Source organism: Passer domesticus, chromosome Z (assembly GCF_036417665.1).
Source record: "Passer domesticus isolate bPasDom1 chromosome Z, bPasDom1.hap1, whole genome shotgun sequence".
NCBI lineage: Eukaryota > Metazoa > Chordata > Aves > Passeriformes > Passeridae > Passer > Passer domesticus.
In genome coordinates, this window is record NC_087512.1 from 36284705 (window position 1) to 36301178 (window position 16474).

The window sequence follows — 16474 nt, forward strand, 5'->3', positions numbered from 1 at the left end:
GTGTCCCTTGGGTTTTGAACATGTGGTTATGCTCTGCCATGTGATGGCTTTCCTTAGAAATGTGAGACTCTTGCATTTGATCAAGGTTTAATTCTGATACGAGCCCTGTTCAGTTCTCTCTGTATTTGAGTTTCACAACAGAGCTCTAGTGACTTCAGCAGCGGCATTAATATCTTGACTAGTGAAACAGGACATGCAAGTGTCTTTTTTCCTTCTTCCCTTCTTCCCTTCCTTCCTTCCTTCCTCTCTTCCTGCCTGCCTCCCTCTCTCCCTCCTTTTTCAGCAAGCAAACATTGCATCTGTCTGGTTGCACAGACCTGTGCAAATGAAGTGGAATCAGTGAACAAATCCTGATTTACAACAGTCTTAAACGTACTCCAGACCTGAGGATAAGACATAAAAGTTCTGTGTTGCAGAGATTTGGAATGCACACAACATCTAATCTTAACTGTGTAATGTAGCCTGTATTTAACCAGGTTACCACAGTGCTGAGGGCAGCAACTTCTGTTAGTTCAAAGGTTATTATTCTCAGTTTAAGGACACATGAACTTCTCTGAGTTCTTCAAGAAACAGAACACACAATGAAGCAAATGAAATAAAGTAAAAAGATAAGAGGAAACAGAAGATGTGTATGGAATATTAAGAACAAAGAACAGATCCTTTTATGGTTTACACCTTTTCACTGATTTTCAGAAGCATTAAATGGTTATGCAGGGATGTAGGTTATGGAAAATTGCTTTGAGCTGTTCAAAAGAAGCAGCTGAAATTAATGTGCATCTCTGCATGCTAAACATAAACTTGCCAGTCTTGTTGCTCTATTTTCTGCAGAGGTCACTAGGATAAATGGTTTAAATTCTCTGCATACCTCACTTTATTAATTAGACATGTTTTTCACGTCAGGGTGCCTGTTCCTTTTCCTTAATTTCTTTCTTTTCATGCTTCCTCATGCTGGATTACATTATAGACTGAGAAGAGACTTATATAAAATCTTACTGTAACAGTCAGTAAAAAGATTGTCTATTGCCTGGGTACACCTGGGTATATTTTACTGAGAAATAGGCAAAAATGGTTTGAGAGTGAAAAAAATAAGGCCAGACATAAATACAAGTGGAGCATGCTCCTGCAGGCAGTTCTTCAGCCAGGGAAGTTTGAGTGAAAAAATAGTAAAGGCTTCTTGTCTCTGATTCATACCTTATGAGAGGTTTCTTTAATGCTTGTTCTTTTGTGTAGCCAAAGCAATGTTCATTCACCATTTATTTATGGTTTAATACTAATGCATCAGAATGAAAATTGAACGAGGAATAAGGTTAAATGAGAGGTGTGTTCTGACATAGAAACTACAGGGTTGATGAGTGTCTCAGAAAGCTGAATGCAAGGAAATATTTTTTCAATAGATCTTGCAAATAACAATAGAAATGAACTGATAACATTTTGGTTTGTTGGTACATTTAACTAATTCTGAATTAGAGGGGAACTCTTTTGGAAGTGTTTCTCATAGCAGCATTAATACCAAATGAATTACTTGAGATCAATGTTATTGCAGTGAATAATTACAAATAAATGAATATAATTACAGGGAAATAAAAGTGTTAGCAATTTCATTTTTACATTTAATTCTTCATTGCCAAGATCCTATTTGTTCTCTCTTGCAATAAGGTCTTTCTGCTTACTCCTCCTTATCTCATTGCTTACGTAGTAATTCTGGTGGTTCACATGTAAGGTGTATTGTAATTCCCAGGGGGTATTGCTCATTCTTACCTGTCTGTGCATATCTCAAGACTTCTAATATGGTATCAGAGATGTCCTCATAAATCTTAGGGGACTGATTGACTATCAGTGATTTTGCTGAGTTTTACAGAGGAGAAAGAGACTGTAAAACTTGCCCGTGGTTGTATTTGAGTATGTGAATAATGGTTTTAGACCAACAGTCTTTTTTCATATCTCCACTCATTTTTGCTGACATAAGCCTAAAGTAACTTGTTCAAGGTCAGTGGGATTACATCAATATAGAATTAGGGTAAATAAGAGAAGAACCAGGTTTTCATGTGTATTTCTCCTAGAAGAGCTCTTAGGATTTGACAGTCAAGTCAGCAAGCTGAGGAATTTCCTTATTTTATAAATGCAATTAAAAAAAAAGCTAAATTTGTTTTGACTTTTCCAGTCATATTTCCTCCAATCTAATATGAATTAATCAGATAAGGAGCATTCCTCTGCTTATGTGATTATACAATTCATATTTGTAAATTTGAAGGAGGAATAGAGATGAAGGATTTTGGAGTCTAATGGAGAATCCTTATTTGATAAAGCAAGGAGAGGACTTTGACCTATGGTTACTTGAAAAGCCCTTATTAAAGGTAACAGGATTATTTAAACTTTAGCTTCCTAAGGATGGGTATTTAAACCTAGTGGAGAAGCTGGCCAGAAGTTTTATTCGTTTTTCTTAGTGTTTGAGGACGTTGCTGGTTTTAGAAAGAAATTTTGAGATTTGTCTGTGAATGTCATGGGAAACATCAAGGGAACTTGGTTTTTCAGTCTCTCCAATAAGATACCATTTCAGAAGCAGGCTTTCTTAGAAGGATCAGGATATCAGTGCTTGGGTGAAATCACTTTAATGAAAGGTGGGTAGGGCAATTCCTGAATTTAGTCCAGCATGCAGTATAAAACAAACTGGGAATATTTTATTATTTTTTCTTGATGATACCTGATGAGCCTGGCCTGTGATGGCTGAGTGTGGGCTACCATGTATCAGAGGAGATATCTGCAGTCCTTCCCATGCAGCACTGCAGGAATGGACTGCAGCATGTGCCCCCACGGCAGATACCACAAAGACTATGTTTTTTACTACCCTACTGATAGATTTCATATCTGTGCATTGCAGGAAGGCTCTCCTGGGTCTCAGATTTCCATGAATGGTGAGGAATGTTCTTTAAACTTCCATTTTGCTATAATCCTTAAGGATGCACTATACTTTCTAACTATTAAGCCCTACAGCAAGAGTCACTTTTGGCTTCAAAGTATGGTTTGTGAGTTTGCAGGTGTTTAGCTCCACTGAAACCACTTTATCTGTTTCTGCATTTGTCACCAGTCTTGCTTTATCAGAAGGAAAAACTGGCCGTAAGAGAGAGCTGAGGGGCTTTTTATTGTAAAAAAAAGAAACTGCTGAACATATCCTGTGACTTCAATATAGAATCCTTTGTGAATTCTAGTCCCCTTTTTTTAGCTGTGCGGGTAATTGGTGTCTGGCAGCTCATTCCTGTTGTATTTCTTTGGCTTAGTTTTGTGTTAATTACCTAAATTTACTCATTTAGAGGCAACGTCACATGTGGTTTGGCAGGCACAGGTTTTCCTGAAGAGACTTTCATGTATGCTTTTCTGCCTGCACTGGAAGCTGCATTTAGTGTACTGTACTTCAAAATGTTATTGTTTGCTTTTAGTCAGATAAACAAATATTATGATAATGAAAAGTCCATGAACAAATGGTGACAACAGCAAAGCACTAAACATAAGAATTAATTAGCAAGAACAGTCAGCTATCCCAGATGTCTGATGCAATTTTGAAGAGACAACTTGAAATATTTAAGGCATTCAAAAAACCACTTAGAAGGGTGAAAAACACCCATACACTTTTAACATCTAAATTACAAATGTGATGTCTCTCTTAGCTACTGGCTTATAAATGAATGATACGAAGACTTTCATGCCTACGGCTCATCAGTTGAAATAAAGAGTATTCCTTTGCCAGTTTTCTGACCGTATGTTTCTTCCCAGTTCTGAATTTTTTTGTCAGGATGGGCCAGGAGCCAATGGGTGGAGGAAGGATTTCTCTCATTGTCAGTAGCTCAGACCTGTACATGTTGCACCAGCTTCTAATATCTTGTTTTGGAAAGTGGACCCAGAACTCATAAAGTGTCATGCTGAAGCACAATCATTTCTATTATTCTGTCTTTCCCCCCCATTTTTTTTTACCACAGTCTTTTCTGTGCAACAACTGCTGTACGCATCTGTTCTTACTTTGCTGAGGTTTCAAGGACACATTTATAAGCCAGTTAAAGAGTGAGATCCTGCTGTGTCTGTTGGGGTCCAGGTATCTCAAACAGTGATTGACCTCTGATATGTCCTGTGCCATAATTTTATTTGGTTTAAGTAGCAAGTAAAGTTGCTTAGAGGCTCCACTTTTCCTCAGTCAGCCTGAATCTGTGCACATCAGTGTTTTAGCTAGTGGACCTATGCTGGTACAAAAAATATTCTGTAAATATCATCTCAGCTGCAAACCTTGGCAGGAGGAGCCCCTGGAGTTTCTAGTGTTCCTGGTAGATATTGCTAGACTGTGGCTTAGAGGTCTACTCAGGAAAGGGGGCAAACTAGATTCCCTATTGCAAACTTTGCCATAACCATATGCAGCTGAATTAGCACCAACAAAGGTGTCCTCAGATGTACTGGGATACAAGGAAGAGCTGCTGCATTTTTTCTTCTTTCATTGTTATTAGGCCAAGGCTAATTACAACTTGTTCCTAAAGAAAAACTGTTCAGAGGTGTTCTGCCCACCCCAAGTATGACCCTAGGAGTTTGTTTAAAAAATCTTTCCTCTCTTAGTTAAGCAGGAGTTCGGTTCTGAATCCAGATAAAGATTAATGTGAGGTTAACTTCAGTGGAAATGAGAATTGTCCCTGTGTGCTGAATGAGATTTGTAAAATGAGGAAATACTCACTAAAGCAGAGCATTGGCATATTTTCAAATTAAGATCACAGTGAAAATGAATTCAGTGCACTCTGGTTAATTAACTAAGTAGAAAGGTATGAGAAATTCTGTCTCCAATGACTAACGGAGTCTGCCTTTTGATCTCAGTGCAATAAGAAGGAAGGCAGAGCTATTGAATGTCTTAACAATGTTGATTTTGTATACTCTGTGAAATTTTCCCAGAGTTGCAAATATTTAGAATGAGGATATGTTCTTGTGTAGTCATTTTTCCATGATGACATTGTCTCCATTTAGGAAGACTGTCTTTCTCTGTTCTTGCTCCATTTCCAAAATAACCACGCGAGTGCCACTTCTTTTGCATAATAGCCATCACCTGTACTAAAAGGAAAAAGGCAGTGTAGCAGTGGCAGGCTCTTCTTGATACTCTTTCTCCTAAGAAAATTTCAAGTCCATTTCAAATGGACTCAGTTCTTTCCAATTTCTATTTCATGTTTAATGGTTTATATTTTAAATTCTTTTTTTTTTCCTTCTGCCCCCCCCCCCCTTTTTTTTTTTTCTCTTCCCAGATATTTTATCCATTCTCCCCCTTCTCATAGCACTGGGCAATTTCTATCCAGGGAAGCCTGGCTATATGCAGTAAGGGAGGGAAATCCTTAATAAACATCTGACATCTGTCACCTTCATGGGACTGAGCACAACTTCTGCAGGAGAGACTTCTTGTGTCTTAGCAAAAGCCTACTTTTACAGGCTTCTGCTACACCTGCAACATCAAAGGTGGCTGGTACCTTCCCTGTAAGAGTGTTTAAGGATGAAATTCCATCTGGAAACATAGTAGTTACGTGAGAGAGAAGCATGAAAAAGGCAAACCAGTTGCATAGGAAAGTGACAAGGCAGCTGGCCTGCGTGAGGAACGAGCAGCCAGAATGGCTTAGATGCATTCATCTGGTGGTCACTTCACTTCCTTCACCCCATTTCTTTCCCCTGCAGGCAAGCCTGGTGATGCCCTTGTCAATAACCTGAGGCAAGGGAAGAAAAGGCAGGGTCATTGGGGAGGAATGAAATGGGGCTGAAAAGCAAAGCAGGTCCTAGGAGAGAGAATATTGCCATGAATGTGATAAGGGATATGTGAGAGGAATTTTTTTAAGAAAGAAAAGGGCAGGTAAAAGAAAGAGTAATGAACAGAAAAGCGAAAAGAATCCTAGACAGTTGTGAAGCAAAAATTATGGTGATTAGTAGAAGCGATATAATGAGGAATACAGAAAATGAAAGTGAATACAAGAACAGAAAAAATTGTAACCTTTTAGGACTGTTTATTTTCTTCTGTTTTTTGGCAGTCATTCTTGAAAGGCTTTAGGAAAGTGATCAGGTCAGATCCCTAATTTCTGACAACTATTTCTCTGCTGTGGAGATTGTCTTTAAACAGCTGGCACTGTTTGCCCTTTTGAGTTAGTATCTTAATGACTTAACCACTTATATTCTGCACTGGTTTTCAGTCTTGGTCTTTCTTCCCTCGACAGTCCTAACAAGACTCCGAAATGACATTGTGAAAGTAGTGTAGCATGGAATTAATTTAAGAATTTAAGATAAAAAAACTTAAAACATTACCAAGTGTAAGGTTATAGGTGCTAGTAGGAGCAACTTCAGGGGGTAGATTCTGAATACAATGTTTGTAAGAATTTATAGTAGATTAAAAATCTATTAAAAAGCATTGGAGTTGTTACTTCACAGATGTGTACCACAAGTGAATAAAAAGGCTTTAAGATATGAAATAAATGAAGGTCCTGCTGAGGAGCTGGGAGCCAAGAAAGAAAATACATCTCACGGTTGTTATTCACAGAGAAATAATTATTTTATATACATCTTTCTGTTTTTAGAACACTTGATTTTGAACAGTTGTGTTGGCAATATAGAATAGTAGCAGAGTAAAAATAACTTACCACTCTATAGACAGCCTGTGGCAAAGGGCAAATTTAATGTGAGCATTGTCTGAGTCATTCATCTGTGCCTAAACAAATTCTGATGATCTACCAGACTTGGAGCTGATTGCAGAATCAGCTTTTTTTTTTTTTTTTTTGTTTGTTTGTTTTTTTGTTTGTTTGTTTGTTTTTGTTTTTGTTTTGTTTTGTTTTTTTTTTCCTGGGGTGGCGACTGGGACAGGGAGCAAAAAATAGATTCAGGAATTTGGATTGGAGTTAGTATTTAATTACCTGAGCCATGTTTGGGTTGTGTTAGAAGTTCAGAAGTTCTCTGAGCCTGTCTACCCACCTTCCCTTGATCCCTCTGTGGAGGTCTATACTTCCTGCATTTCTCCTGGTTGAGGAAGATCCTTGTCTAAAGTGTTATAATCCACCTTTGCAGGTCAGGAGAGGCTACTGCTCATGTTATAAATGTAGACGAGCCTTGAGAAAGTGTGCCTCAGGCCACTGAAGCTTTTTGTACTGCACTTAATGCATAGGAGAGATGAGAGGAAGCCATGTCAGTGAGATGTAAGTATTGCTCTTATACCTCTCCATTTCTGGGCTGATAGAGGACTGTGAAAAATGTTGCCAGGGAATACTCTTCCTCACACGCCCAATTACTTGTAGCTGCACCTGTGAATTTCTTCAGGCCAGCCAATGAAAGGGCATAGACCCAGTCCTTGATAGTTCAAACACCTTTAATCCCCTGAGTTTACAGCAAATACTTGTTTCATTCCACTTCACTTTACTACCTCTTATTTGAAGGAATAACCTTCACTTTGTTCCTCATCACTTCTCTGCCCCATAGGACATGGATGGTGTCAAAAGTATTGATAAACTCCACTGTTACAGTCACCCTCATCTAGCTACAGTAGTGTCAAAAGAGTCAAGTTTTGCAACTGCCTTATGTATATATGCATTTTATCTCCCATTCCTTTAAATGTTGTTTACAGAAAGCATTGCTGTTTGTTCCCCCATCTCCTCTCTCCCTTTCCTGAAAAGGAGAAAGTATGGCTGTAATAAACAAGTTCTGACTCTCTTCTTCTGAAATCTGTTTTCCACTGAGGGGGCTCAGCTGTTCATTAATTACTGAATGTTCTTCATTTTGGGTATGTGTTTGACTTACATAACTGAAGTTTCATCCTCTCTCACCTCTTGTTTATGTGGAGGAAAATAATATAAAAGTGGTTGGAGGTGAAAATGAGGTATTTTCAACCAATCATCTACCAAAATTAAAATCTGTTAAAATTCATATTTGTTAGTGGGTAATCAGCTAGCTATCATCAGCTAGCTATCTCTTTCAGTGATGGCTGTGGTGTTTGTTTTACTCAGACAGAGAAAGTGGTGTGTGGGAAGCAGCCAGAAACAAGAATAAGCCAAATGTGAGACTGAAGGAGGATCAAAGTGGTACAAATGGCTCAGAGTGTGTGTCCTCTGTAACTGCTGAAGCTCTTGCTTGGAAGAAAAATGGTCCCTGTTTGCCCTGATACAAACCCATACATGAGGAAGAAAAGGTTTTGGCGGATGTCCTCTGGAATTTTTGATAGTTTGTTTAATTTTTCTGTGTATCTGTTACCTTATATCAGGAAGTGGGATAACCATTCTTCTCTACCCACTGTGGACGCTGCGTTATGAAATCACTGCTGTTTGTAAAACATGGGGAGATCCTTAATTGGAAGGATCAAACATTTCCTCAATTGGAAAAATCAAACATCTTGAATAAGTAATTTTGTACTGGGCAAAATGGTCTTAATGGCCTTGGATTTATAGCATGCTTTAATCTGCTCCCAGGTGGCCACTAATCCTGGAGAAACATTCAATTTTTTCAACAATTGGTTGCTTTAGTAATGAATATTTCTAATGAGAGTGTAGAAACTGATCACAATCTATATATAGCACAAAACACCTAGTGGTCTACATCAAGTGGTGATATTGTTAGCATTCATAGTTTATAGATGTTGTCTGCTTGCAGTCTGTTTGTTAATTTCTCTAACATCACAGTGGGAAAAACATTGGATGAGAGCAAAGGAGAACTCTTGAAAGCTAACTGAATGCATGTTGAATCTGAGCAGGGGTAACAGACTTCAGGATGGTCCCGATCAAGTAAAAGAGACAGCTTTACCCCAAACTTACCTGGGGTTTCTGCAGAACACGTTTGAGCCCTATTCACAGAGCTCCAAATTCATGAAGATTCTGAAGTGTTTCTGTTGCGCGTAACATGCCTGACTTACCTTTGAATAGGAAATTTGTCACAGAATGATAGACCATATTGCTGTTTTTTGGCATTTTGGTTAGAAGATAATGTGTAAATTATGTTGTCAGAAATGTGGTAGTAGTAATTGCCTACAATGAGTTCAGGCTTATTATTCACAACAAGTCAGTCTTTTTAGAGACAGCTGCCATCAATATTTGTTAAAAACATCAGACCTTTATACTGCTTCTAGAGCAAGGATTAGAAAAATTAAGTGAGATAAATTTAATTATCTCCAAACCTGCCACATACTTAAATGCATCTTCTTGCATAAACACTCTGAACATGCACTCAAAGCCTTCCGCTTCTGATTTTTCTGATTATATACTGTTGTGCTGAGGTTTCTAAAATAAATTAAGTGCTACGTTTGTAACTACTCTTATTGGAAAACACATCATTTTTATGAATGACTTCTGCAGAGTGTAAAATTCCACAAATATATCTAGTTTTCAGGTTAATCATAATGAGATTGCATAGGTTCAAATCATGTAATTTTTCAACTTCCTTGAAAGTCAAGAATGCAACTGCTTGAATCGAGTAAGATTATAAACACTATTCATATAACTTTATATCTTGAAAGTCTCTTTTGGTGCTCTGTTATTAAAATATTATGAAAAATGAAAGAACTCTGATTAAATATGCCTGCGTGGATAAATTTACATTAATGAGAGATGATTAATTATGAGTTAATACCCTGTTCAGAAAAAGCATTTTAGGTGGCATAATGAACAGGGTGTGATGATAATCCAGCAACAGTCCTCTGCTAAGAAAATCAAAAGCCAGACATTATGCATTTTCAAGCTATGCTGATAATAATCACGATTCTGAACTCCCACTCAGCTGTGCTCTCCTTCCACCACAAGATGTCACTATGTAATCCAGGATGATTTCTGCCTTTTAAAAATTTCTAAAAGATTTTTAAAGCTAAACTCAGAAAACAGGTTTATTTCTTTTTCTGTGTTCTCAGGAAGAAAATAAATCTTGTAGGATAGCCTGTATTGAATACTCATCATGCGTCTTAAATAAAGTAAAGGATATAGGACTGCCAGAATTTTGAGAACAATCTCCTTCATTTAAAAGACAGTGTAAAAATCCAGCCTGCAGCCCTTGTGAAACTGCTGATGATCCATAAGAAATACTGGAGCATGTTTATGGCAATTGTTCTTAAGTGCCATTTTTAAGGGTGTTATTCTGCTGTTCACTCTCCCTGCTCATGTCTCCACCAGGCAGTGTGGCTTTGTCTCCTGCTATTACACATACACATCCATCTAGGTGGAAGTAAAGCTTGTAAGAGTATTAAGCTGTCAAAGAATTGCACCAGTTCTAAAAAACAGCAGCAATTTCCTGTACTCCACGCTACAATTAAGCAGTCATAATATGGCATCCTATAGATGCCAGCCCCAGAAAGAATCAGTTGAAAAGAAAATCACTGACAGTGGAGATCTCATTTTCTGTATTCCTGTTTTAGCAGAAAAATATGTGTTTAAGTCTTTCTTTCTTTGATGTATTTCTTGGTAGGACTGTGATCTTTTACACTTCTGTCATATTTGGTCTGGGTTTTTTAACTTTTTTTTTTTTTTTTTTTTTTTCTGGGAGATTAGATAAGGACGTGCTGTCTACACATATGCCTCTTTATGGCTTCTGCCTAAGTAAGTAAAGTGCTGTAACTTCAAGATAAGGCCAACACCACAGCCAGAAAATATTCTCTGGGAAAACCTTGTGCAAATGAACACTTCATCTTACCTCACCTTGGTGGCGGAATGAGAAAGTCACATCTAAAATATGTTTTAAGTGACTCTGCATTTAAAACATGTTTCTTCTGACCTGAGGCTGACTAAGGTGCACAGCATGAAAATTTAAGCCACCCAAAAGTATTTATTTACAAGCTAAAGATAAGAGAGCAAGGACCCTGAGAGCAAGGACTGCTCTATTCAGTTATACATGTCTTTTGCTTAATTCAAATATCTAATGGAAAATTCTATGATAGGCCCTTTCTCTGATGCTATACACCAGCAGTATCTCTACAGCAAAGACAGCACAGCGATTGGCACTGAGGTCTTCCTGATCAGATCAGGGAAGATATAAAGCTCAGCTGCTTCCTTTTAATTCTGTAATACTACATATACGCCCAAGTTTTGCTTGGACCATGACAGACTAGTCTTTCTCTCTGTTACACCTTAATTTGTTTTACTGCTTTTTTACTGTTTTCTTTCGACTTTCATGAGGTGAAATGTTGCCCATGGAGCCTCTGTCCTGACACCATAGCCACAGTGTCCCAGACAGGCATGCAAAGACTCTCTCTATCCTTTAGTCTAATTCATTCTTGCTCCTGGCCTGACTGCACATTGCTATCATAGCTGTACAATATGGCCTATTTCAATGCACCGTTATTTCACTGTCCAGATTTTCCTAAATGCCATGTGTTGAGACAAAATGGCTCTGTGGTGCAGCTGGGGCACAGACTGTTCTGCCTAGCAGTCAGTCAGTCAGCTACGTACAACTCCCCAGGCATGCTGCTGTACAGAATCATAGAATATCCTGAGCTGGAAAGGACCCACAAGGATCATCAAATCCAACTTCTGTCTCTGTACATCACAACCCCAAAAATCACATCATGTGCCAGAGACAGGGTGTGTGTGTAGGGGAGGACATCCTTGGGCAGGCCATGGCCTCGTTCAGAGGTGCCTCACTGGGTGAGGGTGATGGCTGTGGCTGCAAGCAGCTGCCAGGTGAACAGTGCTGTGCCAAGGCAGAGGCAGCGAAGGAGTCTGGATGGGCACAGCTACTCCAGCTGTGTTAGCTGGAGAGAAGTTGTCACCCAGGGTTTGAGATGCTCCTTAGTTCTTGAAGAAGACCATTATGTATTCTGCCTGTGGTATGTACGGTCACATTTTGAGCTGGTGGGATGTTAGTCACTAGGCATGAAAAAGGAAGAAGATACCCAAATGGATGAAGGCAGCATCAACTTGTTTTTAATTGACATTTTTGGCTGAAAGGATGGTATTGAAATACTCAGTCTCTCAATTTAACTATCCCAGCCGTGTCAATTACCTCAGCATGTGGCATCAACAGTAGTGTTTTAAATGCTGTTTATCACTTTTAAGCCAATACTGTTTTTAATGCTACTTTATGCATTCCATTTCCCCCACTGCCTTGCAGCGCCCTCCTGACAGCATTGCTTACCCTGTCCTTGGAGGAGGTAACATTGAAAGGCTAACTGGCCTTTCCCTCAATGCAGGGAGTCAAGGAAGAATGCCAGGACAGAATGCACACCAGGGATGGAGAAGCAAACTGGGGAATACTGTCAGTCTCTGACCTTGGACTTATGTTATATTTGGACCCACTACACATGCATGGTTTTGGAAAAGGCAGCTTACATCTGCAGAACAGGTATTAGAGGAAAGAACAAAGATCAGGAGAAGTTGTGGCAGTGCCTGAATGTGGTGAGGGCACAGAGGACAGCTACAGACCAAGTACACAGTGAGATTGTCTTTTTGGGCTTCCAGAACAGAGTGCTGGGAACAATGCTTTCTCCATGTGAGAAGAGAAAGAAGCTTTGTACCCTTTCTCTGTAAGTTCTCATCTTTATGCAGGTTGTAATGAGATTGGAAAGAAGGATTTTACCCTTAATTCAAACAAGAGAGGTTGGGAGTCTGCTAATACTTCATTTGTGGTTGCTGTCAGGCACCCCTTTTAGAACCCCTGTAGGGGTTCAGACACACCAGCAAGGGATGATCTCTGTGCATTACTCTGCTGGTGAGGCTTGCTCAAGCATTGCTTAAGCTGCTTTTCATGCTGGTGCCAAGGATAAACACTGTGAATAGTTCTGAGCTGTTAAAAATGGCACTTGATGAATATTTGACAGGATGAGAAGGTAGAATATGCAGTAGAATGCACATCTCTGTTGATTTATCAGTGGCTTGCACAATGACAACACCTAAGTACAAAGATCCATGGCTCTAGGGAATGTACATCAGAGTGCAAACCCAAAAGGACTTCCTGCAGACACCAAAGGAACTACTGTTGGTGGCGTCTGGTGGCCTCTGAGAGAGGAGAGATTTTTGTGTCTACACATAAGCACAGCAAGTGTGTGTCCCTTCCGGAACACATTAGAAAACATCCTGATTGCTTTTAGGGACAGAAGTTCTCTGGACATGATAAACGGAATGGCACATGGCCTCACAGACTTCTGTGATAATGACAGTATAGGGAACTAAATTTCTGTTCAGTCTGAAAGGGTGGAATAGAGAACTAGCATAAGTGGTCCAACAAGAAAAAAAAAAAAAACAACAAAAAAACACCAAACAAAAAAAAAACAACAACAAAAAAACAGACCAGATATATAAAAAAAGATAAAATATATTAAAATGGAAAATCAGAAAAATCAGAAATCAGAATCTAGAAGCTGGTATACTGCCTCTCTGGACCTGGAGGCTTTGCATTTAGAATTCAGGCATCTTCTGCTGGTCAGCATTCCAGCATTCTCTCTGGACAGCAGCATCGTTCTCTAGTAAATGCCTGCAGTACATGCCCAAACCAACCACTACCAATGAGTCAATCCTCAGCTGTGGCAGGCTTCAGCCATGTGGATGTCCTCTTAGCAAATCTGAGGGTGGCTGTGGTGTTTCTTTTTATAATAAAGAATGTAAGCTGTGATTCCTGAGATGAGGTGGCGAGTTCTTAGCAGCAAGATACAGATGTATCTTAAGCCTGGTAAATTTCCTGTGAAGCATCTTGGTTCTTCCCTTGAACCTTTTAAGTCACCTTCTCTTTGCAATGTTGGCAGAGAACAAAACAGTGGTAAGCAGTGTCTTTTCACTAAGACATTACTTTATATATATTTCTGACCTAAGACTGCTCCATGCAGTGAAGAGCAGGGAAATACTGAGGTCTCTTAGGCCTGCAGTAAAGAAAAGGATGGTGAACATCAGACCACTTTTGGAGTGGCCTTTGAGACCCACCTAAGGGAACAGTATGGTCAAAATTATTTGGACCTGCTTCTACTGTATAGTGCTAATTATTATGAAAATTGGCATAATTGGGCCCATTCAGTAGTAGAAATCTACTTCTAGGAATGGAAGTTATTTTACTGTGTGTGTGACAAAACTGCAAAATACTGCTCTGAGAAGGTTAGACAGAGAAGAAAGAAAGGTTTTAATATGGTGAAATTATACTAATGGGAAGTTCTCAACCTTGAAGAGGGTTAGAATTTTTAATATGACCATTTAAAAGAATAATACTGCTCTCAGCAAACCTTTCTATTCAGAATGAATTACTTTGCTGGCACCTGATTGACAAAGATGTTTTTTGGTATCAGACATAACACACAGTACACAAGGACACATATTTTCTCACTGGAGAGCAACAGATTATTGCCTGCACTGCTGTTTTTTAACATCATAACCTAAATGGCTTTTATGTTCTGAAAACAAAAAGCAGGGAGGAGAAAGAAAAGCTTTTGAAGGAAAAAAATAATTTTCCAATAACCCCCATTAACGGTTGAGGTCATTGAGGCAAAATGAATGGGACTAGAAATCCACTAAAAGCTACAGTACAAGGTACATTGAGACTGACAAGCCTTTCACCAAGTAGTTACAAATGGGACTAATTGTTTAAACTTGTTAGCCATTGCCAGAGCCTCTGATCCTTGAGTCAGCTATGGAGGCTGTGGCAGAAATCAATAAGGCATTGCACACAGTGAACTGCTAGACCATATAAGTTGCCTGAAGGGAATTGCTCAGCTCCCTCTGGTCTGGAAACTGAAAGCAGGCAGCTAAATCTCCAGAAAAATTGAGAACACCACCTTGGGGTAATTTGGACAATGGTGAGGATAAGGGGAGGGAATAGAAATCCAGCATGAGAGATTATAGGGAGGACTTCCATGCTGTGGTGAAGCTTGTAGTGGATGTTCAAACATCATCTGCATTAAGAAGCTAATGACCTGAGGCTGGCACTTTTGTCTCAGAAGTAACAAAAAGCTTGGCAGTACTGTCACTGGTATGAACAGTCTGATAACAAACTACATATAAACTACAGCTGCTATAGAAAGGAGACATTTCCTGAGGAAAAATTCTGAACTGTTGGGGAAATTAATTCCCATTGGCATATTTGAAAGGTTCCTGTTACATTGATCAGCTGCTTTCAGGTGGAGTACTACAAGGTTTCAGTTAAATAAAGCATGTTTTTGTAACAATTTTAGACATGCTACAAATTGTAAGCAAGCTATGAAAGAGAAAGTTGGTACTTGCATGCCAACAGACTTTGAAAGACAGAGACCTAGTGGTCTCCTTGCCATTAGAGCTGGTTCTAGCCTCCATTTCTGTCCAGAGTTGCACAAAACATTAGCATGCATGCTACGTCTCTGACTGAGTTTTGAAAAGGCATCTCTTGATTCATATGGTCTCTCCGCTGCTCTTTAGCTTTTGTTCTCTTCTTTCCCTCTTTTCCAGAAGTTTAATAATGCACTGCTATGTGGCAGCTGGCTGACCAACCCTCAGTTATTCTTCCAGACTGTTCACTCCCTTTCACCTCTCCTTTACCTCTCCAGGACAAGTGAAAATTATTCACATAATTAGTTTCAGGTTTTGTCTAATTATTGTTGGGGGAAGACCAGTTCCATAATACTCAATAGCTTGGCAGTCAGAGAACTTCACAGTTTAAGGGAGAATTGAAAATGAAGATGCTTCTCTGATTCAGAAAGTGTGTGGATGAACATATGCTATGCCAGATCCAGGCTCAAATATTAATAGGGTAATTATCCATTCTGAAGAAGGTGTGCATATGTGCTTGTGTGCTCATACTTCTTTCTTCCTCTCTTTCTCTTTCTCTTTCTCTTTCTCTTTCTCTTTCTCTTTCTCTTTCTCTTTCTCTTTCTCTTTCTCTTTCTCTTTCTCTTTCTCTTTCTCTTTCTCTTTCTCTTTCTCTTTCTCTTTCTCTTCTCTCTTTCTTTCTCTGCCCCTTTCTCTCTTGCCTTGCTTTTCTTGTTTTTCTCTACAGTTGTGTTTTCATACACAGTAGTGTAAAAAACTCAGAAAACTTTTGTGAGTTAAAGACTGTCTTGTACAGGGATAGCCCCAGTGATGTCTTTCCTGCTGGAAAATGTTCAAGTGCGGGAAAGGCAAAAAATGCCAAGGTTGTGAATTTATTGCTGTCACTGTTTTCATCTCTCTTTCATACACAGCGCATTTTGCCCAGGTTCTCAGTCTGAAAATGACTATTGTTATAGTTGCTTGATTGCTTATAGAGAAAAAAGATGATAGCCTGTTAGAGGTCACTAAGGAGCTTTTTCTGAAAAAGATTTCCTAAATGATACAGTAAAAAGCATCTGGTATGGTTAGAAAATGATGAAGAAAGTAAGTTTCAGCCAGATAGTGTGGCTTGTTTTAGATCTTCCTAGGCTGTGTAGGACATGACTAACTTTTTCAAATTCCTCATCAGATTGGGGATAACATTCTAGCAAACCTATGTGCACCTGAAAAAAAACCAGCAAACTCAACACAGGTAAGCTGAGAACCATTATCATATGATTTACAAGGAATGACACCAGAGCTAGCTAAGTGCTGTTATT

General features: G+C 39.0%; 1 long non-coding RNA gene across 5 annotated transcripts in view; it reads left to right on the forward strand.

The window, feature by feature from the left end:
• LOC135290697 (uncharacterized) overlaps positions 1 to 16474 on the forward strand; it is a 49489-nt gene that overhangs the window by 6718 nt on the left and 26297 nt on the right. For all 5 annotated transcript variants that reach the window (XR_010353467.1, XR_010353468.1, XR_010353470.1 and 2 more), the window contains exon 3: positions 7057 to 7184. This is a non-coding gene — a long non-coding RNA (uncharacterized LOC135290697). The remainder of the gene's footprint in view (positions 1 to 7056; positions 7185 to 16474) is intronic.